General features: G+C 45.3%; 1 protein-coding gene across 10 annotated transcripts in view; it reads left to right on the top strand.

The window, feature by feature from the left end:
• The window catches only part of NCALD (neurocalcin delta), a 364,310-nt gene that overhangs the window by 167,965 nt on the left and 183,088 nt on the right, over positions 1 to 13,257 (top strand). Inside the window, exon 4 of one of the 10 annotated variants that reach the window (XM_074353003.1) lies at positions 1,572 to 1,655. The exons of the other annotated variants lie outside the window; for them this stretch is intronic. The gene's annotated coding sequence lies outside the window, so the exon portion shown is untranslated. The remainder of the gene's footprint in view (positions 1 to 1,571; positions 1,656 to 13,257) is intronic. 10 annotated transcript variants of the gene reach the window in all.

Here is a 13,257-nt window from a genome sequence, read left to right as displayed (position 1 = left end):
TTGGGCAATTTTCTTGATTTTTTAGATGAGAAAAATAGTCTCCTTGCTTATAGAGTTGTTGGAACAATGAAAGGAGACAATGAAAGCTCGTTGTTGAATAGAAGTTCTATTCAAATGCAAGTTTTATTGGGGGATAGTTATGAACATAAGTAGTTTATACAAGGTGGGTAGGTAAAAGAAATCCATTTTTATGTACCTTCCATTACTTGGAACACGTTAGTCCTAGCCAGCTGAGTGAACTCTGCAGATTGTTCACTGTAAGGCACAGTTAATGAGAACACCTGGTGGGCACTGGTAAACGCCATGCCCTGCTCTAAGCACTTAATACATAGCAAATCATCTAACCCTCAGATCAACCCTATAAAGTGGATTCTGTAGGTAGTATTATCACCATTTTAAAATAGGAGAAATGGAAGCCCAGAGAAGTTAAGTTGCTGAAGATCATGTCATTTACTAGTGGAGCCAGGACCTGCCCCCAGGCAGCCTGGCTCCAGAGTCGGCAGGGTGGGCTGCATGGCGCTCGGTGGGGAGTGGCCTCCAGGCACACTTCCTACTCGCTCTAGCCATTCCTTTCTGGGCTCTTCTTCCTCTGGTGGCCACTAAACGTTCTCAGGGTTCTCTCTTAGGCTCTATTTTTATCTCACTTACTACCCTCTCCCTGAACAGTCACTATGTATCCATGGCTTTAATTTCCATCTGTCTGCTAAAGACTTCCATTCTGTGTCCAACCAGACCTCTCTAAACATCTTCCCTTAATAGTCTCCTTGTCTTCAGTTTTGCAGTCCTCCAGCACTTAACTCACATTACAGTTGATATGATCTTTCTAAAACATAATCATATATTTTCCAGCTTAGAACTCTTCAAAGGACTCCTGATGATCGCAAGATAAAGGCCAGCATTCTTAACTTGGTTTCCAAGATTGATTGTTACCTGGTCAGGTCCTACAGTTTCAGCCTCAGTTCCATCTCTTTTTTTCTTATGTCATTTTCTATAGCCATAGTGAAGGTCTTTCAGCATCTCTGCCCACCTCGTGTGCACCTCAGTGCCTTTGCACCTCAGTGCCTTTGCACAGCCTCCGTTCTTCTACACTTTTCTGTCCAGCTCCTTTTCATTCTTCAGGTATTAAACTGAGAATGTTGTCTGGGAAGCCTTCTTTGACTTTACTAGTCTTTTTAAAATGCCTTATACATATATCCTACCTAATGCTTGCAGCAATGTATTGCTATTGTTTGTTTAATTGTCTGTCTCTCTGCCTATACTAGATATCTCTTAAGGGCAAGGACCATGTAGGTCTAGCTCATAAACTGCATCCCCTGAGACCAGCATGATCACTGGCACATAATGGGAACTCAGTAACTATTTATTAAATATTAAGTGAATATTGTATAAAGCATCATAGGTTACAAATTGCCCCATTCCCAAAATAAGACCCCTCCAGAATTCAATGCTCTTTTGTCCTTAATGGATCACCGTGTAAGAAGGTAAACTGGAGATATATCTTTGCTACTAGTATTCAAGACATTGGGGAATAAATGAAAATGAAAAGAAGACTTTGATCCTCTCTTTTCCAGAAATTCTGATGCCCTATTACCTCGGTCACTCGTACCTCTAGGCGGGTGTGGATCAGAGGTGCTGAGGAGACAACAGTGGATGAGGTAGGAGGGGTTATAGAGGGTGTTTCTAAGTGCTTTGTGCCCTTAGAAAAAGGAGAATGAACCTTTTTTCCAAACTGAACGAAGGAAGTGGCTGCCATACCCTTTGGCCTCTGTTCACACCTCTTCAAACAGTAAAATTGTTGCCTCCTTGGAGACAGGTTCTCTGGAGATGGGCAGCTTTGCAAGCAGGGATTGAAGGCAGTGGACTAACCTTGGCCATCATAGAACTTGTCCTCCACATCAAAACCCACCAGCATCTGTTTTCAGCGGCAGCAGTAGATGCACTGATGGAGGTGCCGGCTTCATGGTGTCAGCTCGGGCATTTTTACGTAAACGTGCTTAGCTCACGTTCTTCTCCACAGTCCCTGCGCTTTAGTTTCCTTTTTATCAACCTCTTCATCCACACGGGGATAGTTTGGTCGACCACCCACAGTGGCCAGGGGCCAGCAGTGGCTGCTGCCGTCATTACAGAGTTGACGTTCTCAGTGAGATCTCTGTTACTCTGTTAACTTCTTCTCATGTTCCTTTGAATCACTTGTCATGGCTTGTAATTATACACTTATTTATGTGACTCTTTGTTTGCAATCTGCTCTGTTCCCTGCTTTAACCCCTGCCTCGCCCACCCTCCACCATTGTAAGGTTCATGAGGACAAAGACTGTCTGTTCTGTTTGCCACTTGATTCCCAGAGCCTAGCGTGATGCCTGGCACATAGTAAAGGCTCAGATGCTCGTGTAGAACATCTCTGGCTGAGTGAACATCACAATAGGAAGGCTCGTGGGCAACTCCCTGGATCACTGAGGCTCTCCAGAGAGTCCCGCTCAGCTGACCTCGGGTGGAAAGGTTTCCCGTCAGAGGAGTGAGGAAGGGTAGGAAGGCCTCTCAGCAGACCTCACGCTGAGCATGGACCTCGCCCTGATGGTCCCACAGGCATTTCACTTGTTGTGTCTCAGTTGTTCCCACACCTCAGCCCCCACTGAAAGAAAAGGCTCCAAGCCTGGGATTTGAAAGAAAATTTAACGAAGGGATTGTTTATAGAGGTGTGGGCAGGACGGGGGAACCAGCAGGCTGCTGGAGCACCCCAGGCCCAGCTCACTCTGGGGCCTGAAGGTGACTGCTGGAGCTGGCGAGCCCTGGCGGCGTGGAAATGGGCAGGGGAGTGCTTGCGGAGGGATGCAGGCACTGTCAGAAGCACAGTGTGAGGCAGGGAGGGCAAGAGGAAGAAATACCCACGTTCTCTCCTCCTTCCTTTTGACCTCCTGCTGAGCCTCCAGTCAGCACAGCCCAACGGGAAGCCAGGAAGCAAGGGATCTCAGTGATGTGATCTGCAGAGTCAGCCTCCCGGGGTGCAGAAGGCAGGGGTTGGACCTGGGGGTGGGGGACAGGAGAGAAGCTAGTGTGTGCCATTATTTTTGGTAAGTGATTCTCTCTTTAAATAGAGAGAGGTTGCTTGTGATCATCTTTATTCTGCCCACTCCCACTCCAATCTATTATGGCACCCAATGTTTCTTGACTTCACTTTACTGCATCTGTTTGTCTTTCTGCTTCTCTGATACTCTGCTGTCTACTATTCTTTATATGTCTTGCATTTAAACTCTTCCAGAGAAAACTGATGGTGTTGTCCTCTGGTATTGGGTGGGGTGCTCACAGGGCAGCCTGTGAAGACTGTCCCTGGGTCACACACCTGTCTCTGCTTCAATTAGCTGCAAAGCAGGATGGCCTGTGATAGAAAAATCTCTCAAAAATCGTTATGGGTTGCAGATTCCTTAGAGGAAGCAGTCTGACTGGAAGCCACCTTTCATGTCTAGTACATCGTCACTGCCAAGGTGACCATCCTCCCGAATGAAGGCTAATAATATCGACGTTGGGCTGCTGGGAGGGACCACTAATGCTCACTGTCAGAATCTGCAAGCACAGGATGAGCTGCGTCTGTCAACTGGATTCACCAAGTGTGCCTAGTGTTGGTGTCTCCTCCCGTGTGAGGCCGCTTCAGCCCCCTCCCCTGCTCCGGGATCAGCCGGGGCAGCTGTTGTGCCCCAGATGCTGTGCTCAGAGTCTGGTTCATGAGCTGATGTTGTTCTGCTTCTTAATCAGAATAACTATTCATTTGTCTTCATACAGAGTGAGTGATTCTGTCAGTGAGGTTCCTGATAAGAGGGACAGGGCGTAATGCTTTTTAGCCATAATCAGCGCTGCAAAACCTCCCGCAAATAGGAAATGAGTGTTTTCTAGCATTTTGGATTATGTTGAAAGTTGAATTTATGAAAAATGGCAGCAGTTGTTTGTCAATGAAGTTCCAGGATGGCAGCCTTGATTGGTGGCCGGGGCGCTCCTCCCTTTGAGTGCTTATTCCTCCCTCGTGTGGAGTCTCTTCCGAGCCACCCTGTTCAAGAACAGAACCAGCGGGGCAACCCAGCTACCTGTCCATTCCAGACCGTTTCTCAGTGTCAGAACTCTCCACGGTGCTGGTTCTCTGCACGCACCCTTTCCTACCCCTGAGAAATTCTTTCAAGTTTCTGCTCAAATGCCCCTTCCCATGAGACAGTGCTCTGCAGTCAGGCTACTTGCACTTATATCTAGTCCAGCCTCTTATCAGGGATCCTGCTTTCTTCCTTTGTAAACTGGGCTGGTAAATGGGTGAGGTTGCATATTACAGGGGTTCAGTGTCTATTCACCAGTGCCAGATTGCCTGGTTGCAAATGCTGGCTCAGCCACCTACCAGCTGTCAGACCTTGAGAAAGTTAATGAGCCTCTCAGGGCCTCAGTTTCTTCATCTGTAAGATGGAAGTGATAAGATCTGTACAGATTTGTTGTGAGGATTAAATGAATGCATTAAAGAAAAAGCTCTTAGAACAATGCCCCATCCATGTTAACCTTGACTGACTGTTGGACTTTATTATTTTCTATCTCATTGAGTTGTAAGGATAAGTTAGGTAAGACTTGTAAAGCACTGAAATTATGGCTGACCCAAAGTCAGTTCTCAGTAAATGATGATGGTAGTCGTTACGGTACATTTTCTTGTTATTCTCCAACATGCCAGGGAGAGCTTGTCCATCCCCCGTGTTCCCATAGTATGATGATTGTACCTCTAGTAGTGTTTTTTACACTGTATTGTCATTGTTTGGATTCTGTCTTATGTGTTGGGCTTTGAGGTTTTTATAGATATGAGTAGGTGATGAATAAATGTTTGAGATTGGTTAAAATAAAAAACTATCTTAGCTCAGCAAGGTTTTTGACCCCAAGATTGATGCTGATAGCTTGTTAGTGACGGTCTTTGTTCAATAAGAGGTCTAAAGCAGATCGGTTTAAACTTCTGGTTTTGGCAAAAACAGACTCACAGACGTAGAAAACAAACTTATGGTTACCAGAGGGGAAGGCTGAGGGGAGGGATAAGTGGCAGTTCAGGATTTGAGGATACTAACTACTATGCATAAAATAGATAAACAACAAGGTCCTGCTGTGTAGCACAGGGATACCTTGTAATGGTCTATAATGAAAAAGAATATGAAAAAGAATATATATATATGTATAACTGAATCACTATACTGTAAACCAGAAATTAACACAACATTGTAAACCGACTATACTTCAATAAAAAAAAATTTAAAAGTAAATTGGTACCTGGAACTGCTCAAAAAAAACCCCAAAAAACCAAGACTTCTGGTTTTGGGTGCACCTGCCTCCCCTCATCAGCTCACGTGATTTAGCAAGTGCAGAATCAGACCGTGAATTCTAGTGCCGAGATGGGTCTTCCCCTGTTCCATATGTAAGCTCTATACAATGTTTGAAATGAATGATATTAAGTGAGACTTGGGGCCTCCCCTTTTCTCTCCCCTTTATGCAAAACATTTGCCTGGTTTCAAATGGAGCTTTCATACCTTTGACTCAAAGTGGAATTCTACCACCATGAAGCATTGTTTGCTGTGAAAAGCAGCCTCATCCAACAGATGACTCATTCAGGTGATGGCTGAGTACATTCCCTCCCCAAGCTTGTGACTTGAGATGTTTATGGGATAAAAGAAAAAGAAAATACATAACGATTTATCACTTCCTGTTTTTGGTTTCCCTTAAGTACAAAGAAATATATCCTTTTCTAACTTGAAGCCATTTGACTTGTATTTGTGATGTACTGATGACTGTAAAAGGGTGACATCAAACAGTGATTTACTGCAGAAACTGCTGTAGTTACGGCTGACAGTGTGCTTTCAGTCAACACCCTGCGTCAACCTGTCATCCTGCTCCCTTGTAAATATCTGTGCAGGTGCACGCACATGACAAGTGCACCATGAAATGCCCCGTGTGAGCATCTGCTTGTCATATTAGCTGGAAGGATGCACAGATGTCATTTTTGCAGTCTGAGTCAGAAGTTTTTGTTATGCATCAGAATAATCATAAACATTAGCTTGTATGGATAACGGAATGAATGAATGTTATGTTAGATTTCTAATAAAAGAGAAGCATAAACTGCTTTTGAGGTTTAAAGTGTATTATAACCCAGACTGCAGAGGGAAATTTATCTAATCAAATTGCTCTATTATATTTGTTATTTGAGAGTAGGTTAAAATCTTAAAGGTGTTGTTTTTGTTGGTGAAAATTTGGTATTTCCCCTCTTCTTAAAAAAACACTTTTAAGCATCTGTAAATAAGATTTGTGATATTTTATCTTAAAATATATTACAGTGTTGGAAGTGGGCTCTGTTCAGAAGCCTCGGGATCCATCCAAATGTGTTCTCTGTAGCAGTAGGGATTGGGCTGTTCTGTGTGATGTGCCTTTAACTTAAAGACCTTTCTGCTTTCTTCCCTGTTTTCCATCCAGCAGCCGACCAACTGGGTTCGTGAATTTTATCCAGTGTATTGTAATGCTTTACAGTAGCTCTTGTCCAAACCTAGAGCTTGTCTCCTTCTGGGTGTGGATGGCCTGTTGGCTTCGCAGCTGTGTTCATCGTCCTGTTTGCCCCAGACCAGCTGTGCCTACTGCTGGTTGCTCAGGCTCGGTGGGAGACAAAGGCTGTCACGCTGAAGGTGGAACAGACGCTGGGGCTCACCATCGAGTGCTGTTTAGTATGTTTGTGTTTGGTTTATATTTTTGATTTCTGTACATTATGACGTTTTGACACCTTAAAACCCTTCTGGCAGGGGAGAGGTTGCCCCGCCCGGTTAGCCGGTTCTCAGATAGCAAAGCGCTCAGCGGGATCATACTTCTGATGTGAAAACTAATCAGCCCAGAGCCTTTCCTCCTCCTCCATCTGGCACATTCACACCACGCCAGTATTTTCTCTGCCCTCAATCACCCCAGGGCCTGCTGCCATGCAACGAGACCACCCCTATGGCCCAAAGCCCTGCCTGCGGGAATTATTCGAACTAGCCAGTCTTAAAACTGGTTACTCTGCATTGCCCTGCCCTTCCCATGGAAACCTCGGTAAAGGCTCTGGCCTGGACTTCCCCCTCACTCCTGCTTCCTGCCTCCGACCGCCCTGGCTTCCCCAGGTGGCGCTACAGGGCCTGTGCCCCTCCTGTTTCTAGGACCAGAGACTATAATAAATGTTTGTTTTCCGGAGCCTCTCTGATGTCTCCTTTTGTGGCCACACCTGACTGACCATCACACAGAAGGACACAGTTTGTGTTTTGATGAGGGCGTGTCAGGTCATTTAAAACGGATCATCCTTCTGCTTCCAAACGCATTTCCTCTGACAGATGACGGATCACTGATTGTGATACGTTTCCATCCAGACGTGTCACTAAATTTCCTGGGTTCATTTCAACGCTTATCCTGTCTTATCGGCAGGAAGTTCTTCTTGATATCTAACCCAGTCCCCTCCTATTGCTACCCACCCAAGGCAACTGACTTTCCCCGGATCTCCGCCTTAATAATTAATTTTCTAAAAGTATTTGAGATTCATCTCAATGTGCCGAGTCCAGAACATTCTTCCAGGTACTCCTCTCAAAATTACAAATGAAACAAAATCTGCTGTGCCCAAGATGTGTGTTAAGTGTTCAAAGAGCACAACTTCAGCCTTGAAAAGAATGTTAAGAGATGAAAAAATAGCAATAATTGCATGCTGACCACCACTCTCCCGAAAGCTTCTTCGATGCACTGGGTCGGCTCCCAGAGAATTGGATCTTATTTTACAGTACGATGAGGAAAGTACCCACAGGTTTTAAAGTAAAACTGACCTGGGATTGTACCGGCCGCTGTCACTTACTATCAGTCTGATCATGAGGTCGTTATTTCACTTTTCTGAATCTCAGTTTCAGCATCAGTAAAATCCAGTGGCATTATCAAATGGAAACTGCCTGGAGAATGGCAGGGACTCTGCAAGGTTGGTTTCTCTCTGCCAGGTTCGTCAGTGCAATGAGACGGTCATGTTATAGGTTGGTAAATATACTAAATGTAATTATTACAAAATGTCATTAATTAAATCAGACTTTGGAGTTGCTCAGACAGGGCTGAGCAGAAGTTGTTTTTTTTTTTTTTTAACTACGAAGAAGAAGGGATTCGCTTAAGCAAATTTTTCTGTCAACCAGAATGGCGATGAGGAGAAAAGTTAAGCTACTTAAAGCTTTTAGAAACTCCTATTTGCAAATAAAGAGAAAGAATTAGTTAAAAACAGTCATTATCTAAGTCACTGAAAGGGTTGGGGAGACAATCTGCTTAGTAACGCCTGCCACTGGTTCGTGTGCGATTATCTTCTGTGTGACTTACAAAGGCGGGTCTGGTTAAAACTGATCTGCAGTTCAGACATCTCCTCAGTTAAGATGTGCTTTCCTTTGAATCCACTGGATCTCTCTAATACTGAAATATGGAACACTGAGTCCAGGTAAATAGCTGTCCATCATCACCAAGCCTGTGGGAAAGACCTTCATTGGCTTATACTCATTTATAATTTACACCTCGGCTGCACTCCTCTCCCCTAGCCCTTCATTCATTCATTGAACAATTATTAACAGCCGGTCAGTGATCAGGCATGCAATTGCAGAAGAATTTTCTGTCTGGCCTCAGGGTACAGAGATAAAGCTTGCCTTCTCTAATGATGAAAACGTGCTTTCTCGTGCTACATGGGCATCCCAGTCAGACCCCCTGGTAGATACCAGGTTTAACTAGGTGTACAATAATGTCATTGCTTGCACGTTAATACTCCATCTTTTGAATGAATAAGGACAAGGCAAGAGTTTATCACTTGACTTCTAGTAGTGAAGACAGAGATGACCCAGCCCTTTGGCAAGGCCAGACAGACGCTGGTGATCACAGGTAATCACCGGGGGTCTGTGGGGGCGTGTGCATGTGCTCAGCACAAGTCGATCTGACTTCAGCTTCAGGCTTGAGGATGCACCGTAGGTCATTATTGTTATTTAGACATTTTCAGGATGCAATTACTTGTTGCATGTTTTTATTGCCACTTGCACATTTTACCATTATTTCTTTACTTGTTCAGCAAAGAAATTACTATGAAGAAATAGTTAGAAATGACAAGGCTGAGCTGGATTATTTGCCTGCCCATCCTGTTGCTACAATTTTGATCTTCACAATATTATCCAAATACGTGTAACATTAAAGCTACCAAGGCCTGTCGTCAAGGTCACCAGTGACCTTCGTGCTGCTAACTTGGACAATCAGTTCTCAGTGCTCATCCTGCTGGGCTTCTCAACAGCATTTGATGCCATCAATCATTCCTTTCCTCTTGTTCTTTATTTTTCTTTACCATTTTAATCACTTGTTTTCTGTTGTGGATTTTAAACTCTACTTTTATGCTGGATCCATCAAGATGTTATCGAACCACATGGTTTCATGAAAAGAACATTTTAACATCATAGTTAAACTTAATTTTCTGTCTTTTGTTTATTAAGTGATGCTATTGTGTAAATATAACTCTGTCCCCCTATGTCGATCCTCAAGAAATGTTTGCTGAATTTGAAAGTGACTGTGGAAACTGGGTTTTTGGAATATTCTTCTATCCTCTACTTTATCATTATGTCTTAATTCTTCAGAACTAAGTGCCTATTTATTAACGCTCACCACTGGTTTGGTGATTTACAAAGGCCTGCCTTGTTAAAACTCATCTGTATTCCAGGCATCTCATCAATTAAGATGTGCTTTCCTTCTTTATCTATTTTAATATTTTTACCTTGTAGTTTTCATAACCTTTTGTTTCATTATTAGTTTTTTCTCTTTGATGTAGAATCCACTCCTTTGTCTTAACCGTCTTTAACTATTCCCGCTTATTTCTCTAGTTCATCTGCTTCCATATCTCCTTGTTTCTTCTTGGGATCTTTAAGTTGAGACTTCTTGGACATGTTTTTTTTTTAAATACGTAGTCTCTTACTTTTAAAATGTTTTCCTTCTCCCCAGCCAGCTTGCCCCACTGTTCTTGCGGTGAGAGCCCCACTTATTTTAGCTTTGCCTAAGTCTCAGGAGGATGGGCCAAGTTGATTCTTATCTTCTCCTTGTGTATTTAAATCTTATCTCTTCTTTTTAGCGGCAGCTTATAAAGCCTATTTTGGTCTCTGAAGTTTAAAAACCTGACAAGCAGGCATGATTCTCATTCCTGTCTCAACCAAGACATTGGAGACCGCCATCTGATTGTGCCTCTTCTTTACTCCCCTTTGCCTCTCAGCCCTGTGTCATGATGCTCTCTCTCATCACCTAGGGAACCCACTCTGAGAAAGCTCCCTCCAGGCATCCGCTTGTCCTTGTAGCACTTGGCTTCCTCACCCCTGCCTCCCCCAGCTCTCTGCCCTCACCAGTTCCACGGCTCCCTTTTCTCTCCTGCTCCTCTTTCCCCTTTTGGACTGATCTGTGGGCTTCTCCTCCTCTGCATCCACTCTGGTCCTTCTGCCTCCCCAGGGTCCTGCCCTTGCCCCTCTGGCTCTTCATTATGCATAGTCTTCCTGGGGGACCTCGCCTACTCATATTCCTTTAACTACAGCCACGATTTTGTGCTGTTTCCTCTGCCTTAAATGTTCCCCTTTCTTGCCCTCTCCTTTTCATCCCTCAAAACCCATCTTAGTTATTCCGCCCTCCAGTAGGGCTTTTTTCAGTCCTAGTGCTGGACCACCCTCCCCTCCTCCCACTCCCCCCGCCGCCGTAGCCCTTGTTGGCACCACGATCATACCTCTAGCACAGTGTAATGAAGTTATCTGTGATCTCCTGAAGGGGAGGAATGGTGACTATTTTTGTATCCTTGTGCCTAATCCAGAACTCAGGAGCTTTCTTTGAGGCCTGTCTCTGAATGAGACATAATCCTCTTTATCAACTAACTGAGATTGCATTTCAGCTCAAGAAAAATTTGTAAAAATGATACTTCAGATCACATTTTCTCTCATGAACTTTCTGTGGATCTCTGACAGGCCTACCATTTGCAAACTAATCCCCGTGTCCCACTGCCTGGTTCTGTCAAGGCCACTGCATACATTTATGTGGCCAAACTGTGGTTTGACTTCAGCCATCACCTACATGCCCATGACGCCTGACTCGCTTCCTGTAGCCCCTGCTGCCGTCCTGCACTGATTGTCTCTGCGCATCCTACCCCTTGTGTGCAAGTGTTTCTTGTCCTCCTGGTACAGGATTTCTAGCGCCTTGAGGTCTCCAACCCCCAGGACATGTCGTTCAGGGCTGATGCAGCGAGAGCTACTTTCTAACTCCTCATTTGGATGTGGTGTGTAGGTTGGGGGAGGGGAGCAAAGGGGTACTGGTAAGGTGAGCGTAGAAAAGAAGTGGCAGAATGAAAAGCTGGTTGTATCAGTTTCCTATAGGTGCTGTAACGAAACACCACAAGCCTGGAGACTTCAAGCCACACAAATTTATTCTCTTGCAATTTTGAAGGTCTGAAGTCTGAAATCAGGTTCAGTGGGCTAAAGTCAAAGTGTCAGCAAGGCCAGGTCCTTGCAGAGGCTCAGAGGGGAGGATCTGTTTCCTTGCCATTTTCAGCTTCTAGAGGCTGCCTGTGTTCCTTGGCTACGGGCTGCACCCCTTCCATCTGCTTCCAGCTGCAGCTGGAAGCAGGATGTGGTGCAGGGTGCCAGAGGCAGGAACTCTGGAAACCTCCTGATCAAATGGTAGGTAGGGTGCAGCAAGGATCCTCTCATGGCAAATGTTTATCAAGAAAAAGATGCTATGTGCTCTCAGTAGAAGAGGCTTGGGCTGTGGCGAGTGACAGATAGGAGTTCACACCCATGGCTGCAGCTGTCTGCTCCCCAGCCTCGGTTCCCTCCTATGTAAAATAAGAACCACAGTGCCTCCTTTTTAGGGCTGGCATGTAAGTAAAGGGATAATGTATGTGAAGTGCTCTGCATGGGGACTGGGACCTGCTGGCCCCACAAATGACAGGAGCCTGCGACAAGGAAAATGAAAGAGATGGCAACAGACAAACAAAAAAGGAAAGAAAGAAAGAGGAGGAAAAAGAAATAGGGGGAAAAGGAAGGCTATTAATCGTCACTGGAGGCATCTGTTACCAGATGTGGTCACGCACGTTCCTGTTTCTTGCCATATAGTGTTTGTGACTATTCTACAGCTCAGGACATAGAGTCACACACGGTTCACTTGAGCCCCCGCCTCGAGCTCTTTCTGCTCCTCTGCTCCAGCCCCTTGGCATTTCTCTGGTAGAGTTTCTGACTTCAGATGCATACACCCATTCGGGGTGCTTTAGGGCCACCAGCATGACCCAGCCAGCCTGGTGGACAAGGGCCTGAGGGCCTGGCCCACATCTAAGGGAGGAGCTTGGCTTCTTACTCAGACCTCTAGTAACAGAGTTGCTCCAGGTCATCCACCGGATTCTCATGTAAAGTCCAAATAACCATTGGGCAGCAAACGGCCTTTGCACCTTGGGGTGGACCTTCGCTTGCTCACTGATCCCTGGCCTACAGATAGTACTGAATCTGCTGTGGGCCAGCTACCCCGAGGCCCGTAAAGGAAGTCAGTGGGGTGATCCAGGCTGACTTCAGGCTCAGCGGTGCTGGGGATACAGCCTTCTGATTATCTGACACTGATAAGGAGCTTCTAGTTCTGAAGGCAAGGTCACTGGCAAAACCCCCAAAAAAGGAGTTGTACAAGCTTTGCAATAGAAACAAAAGCTGCCAGAGCAGCCATGTCACCACTTTCCTAAAGAGGAGAAGTTGAGGTCGTGACTGCAGAGGGACACCATCTCCCACACCCTGACGCACACTTGCTGGTGCTGATGAAGGATGATTTATTTGGACGCGGCTGTTTTGATGACTATTTCAGGGAGATGTTGTGGAGCCAAGACTCTATAAAACTCCAGTGGGTGCCCGTTGCTAACTCGTCCTAGCTCCCTGTCTTCCCTGTGGGAGGGAGCATGTTTTGATGAGTCGGGATCAAGAGACCCGAGCTCTCCTGACTTATTAAATCAGGAGCATGGGCTCTTTTCTGCCTCCTGTTTGGGGTGACGTGGGAGGAAGAGGAGCCTCTGATCAGGAGAACAGGGCAGACTTGGAGGAGGGGAAAGCACAGGATCCACCGAACTTGGATGCTTAAGGCCTTACTGTGGGGCTCACATGAGCGTGTTTTTGTAAGATTTTCAAAAGAAAGAGATTTTGACTACAGTTGGTTAAGAGCACCATCTCCCTCCACTGCGATTGCCTTTACCCTCAC

This window comes from Camelus bactrianus, chromosome 25 (assembly GCF_048773025.1).
Source record: "Camelus bactrianus isolate YW-2024 breed Bactrian camel chromosome 25, ASM4877302v1, whole genome shotgun sequence".
NCBI classification, from domain to species: Eukaryota; Metazoa; Chordata; class Mammalia; order Artiodactyla; family Camelidae; genus Camelus; species Camelus bactrianus.
This window is presented reverse-complemented; position numbering and strand designations above follow the sequence as displayed.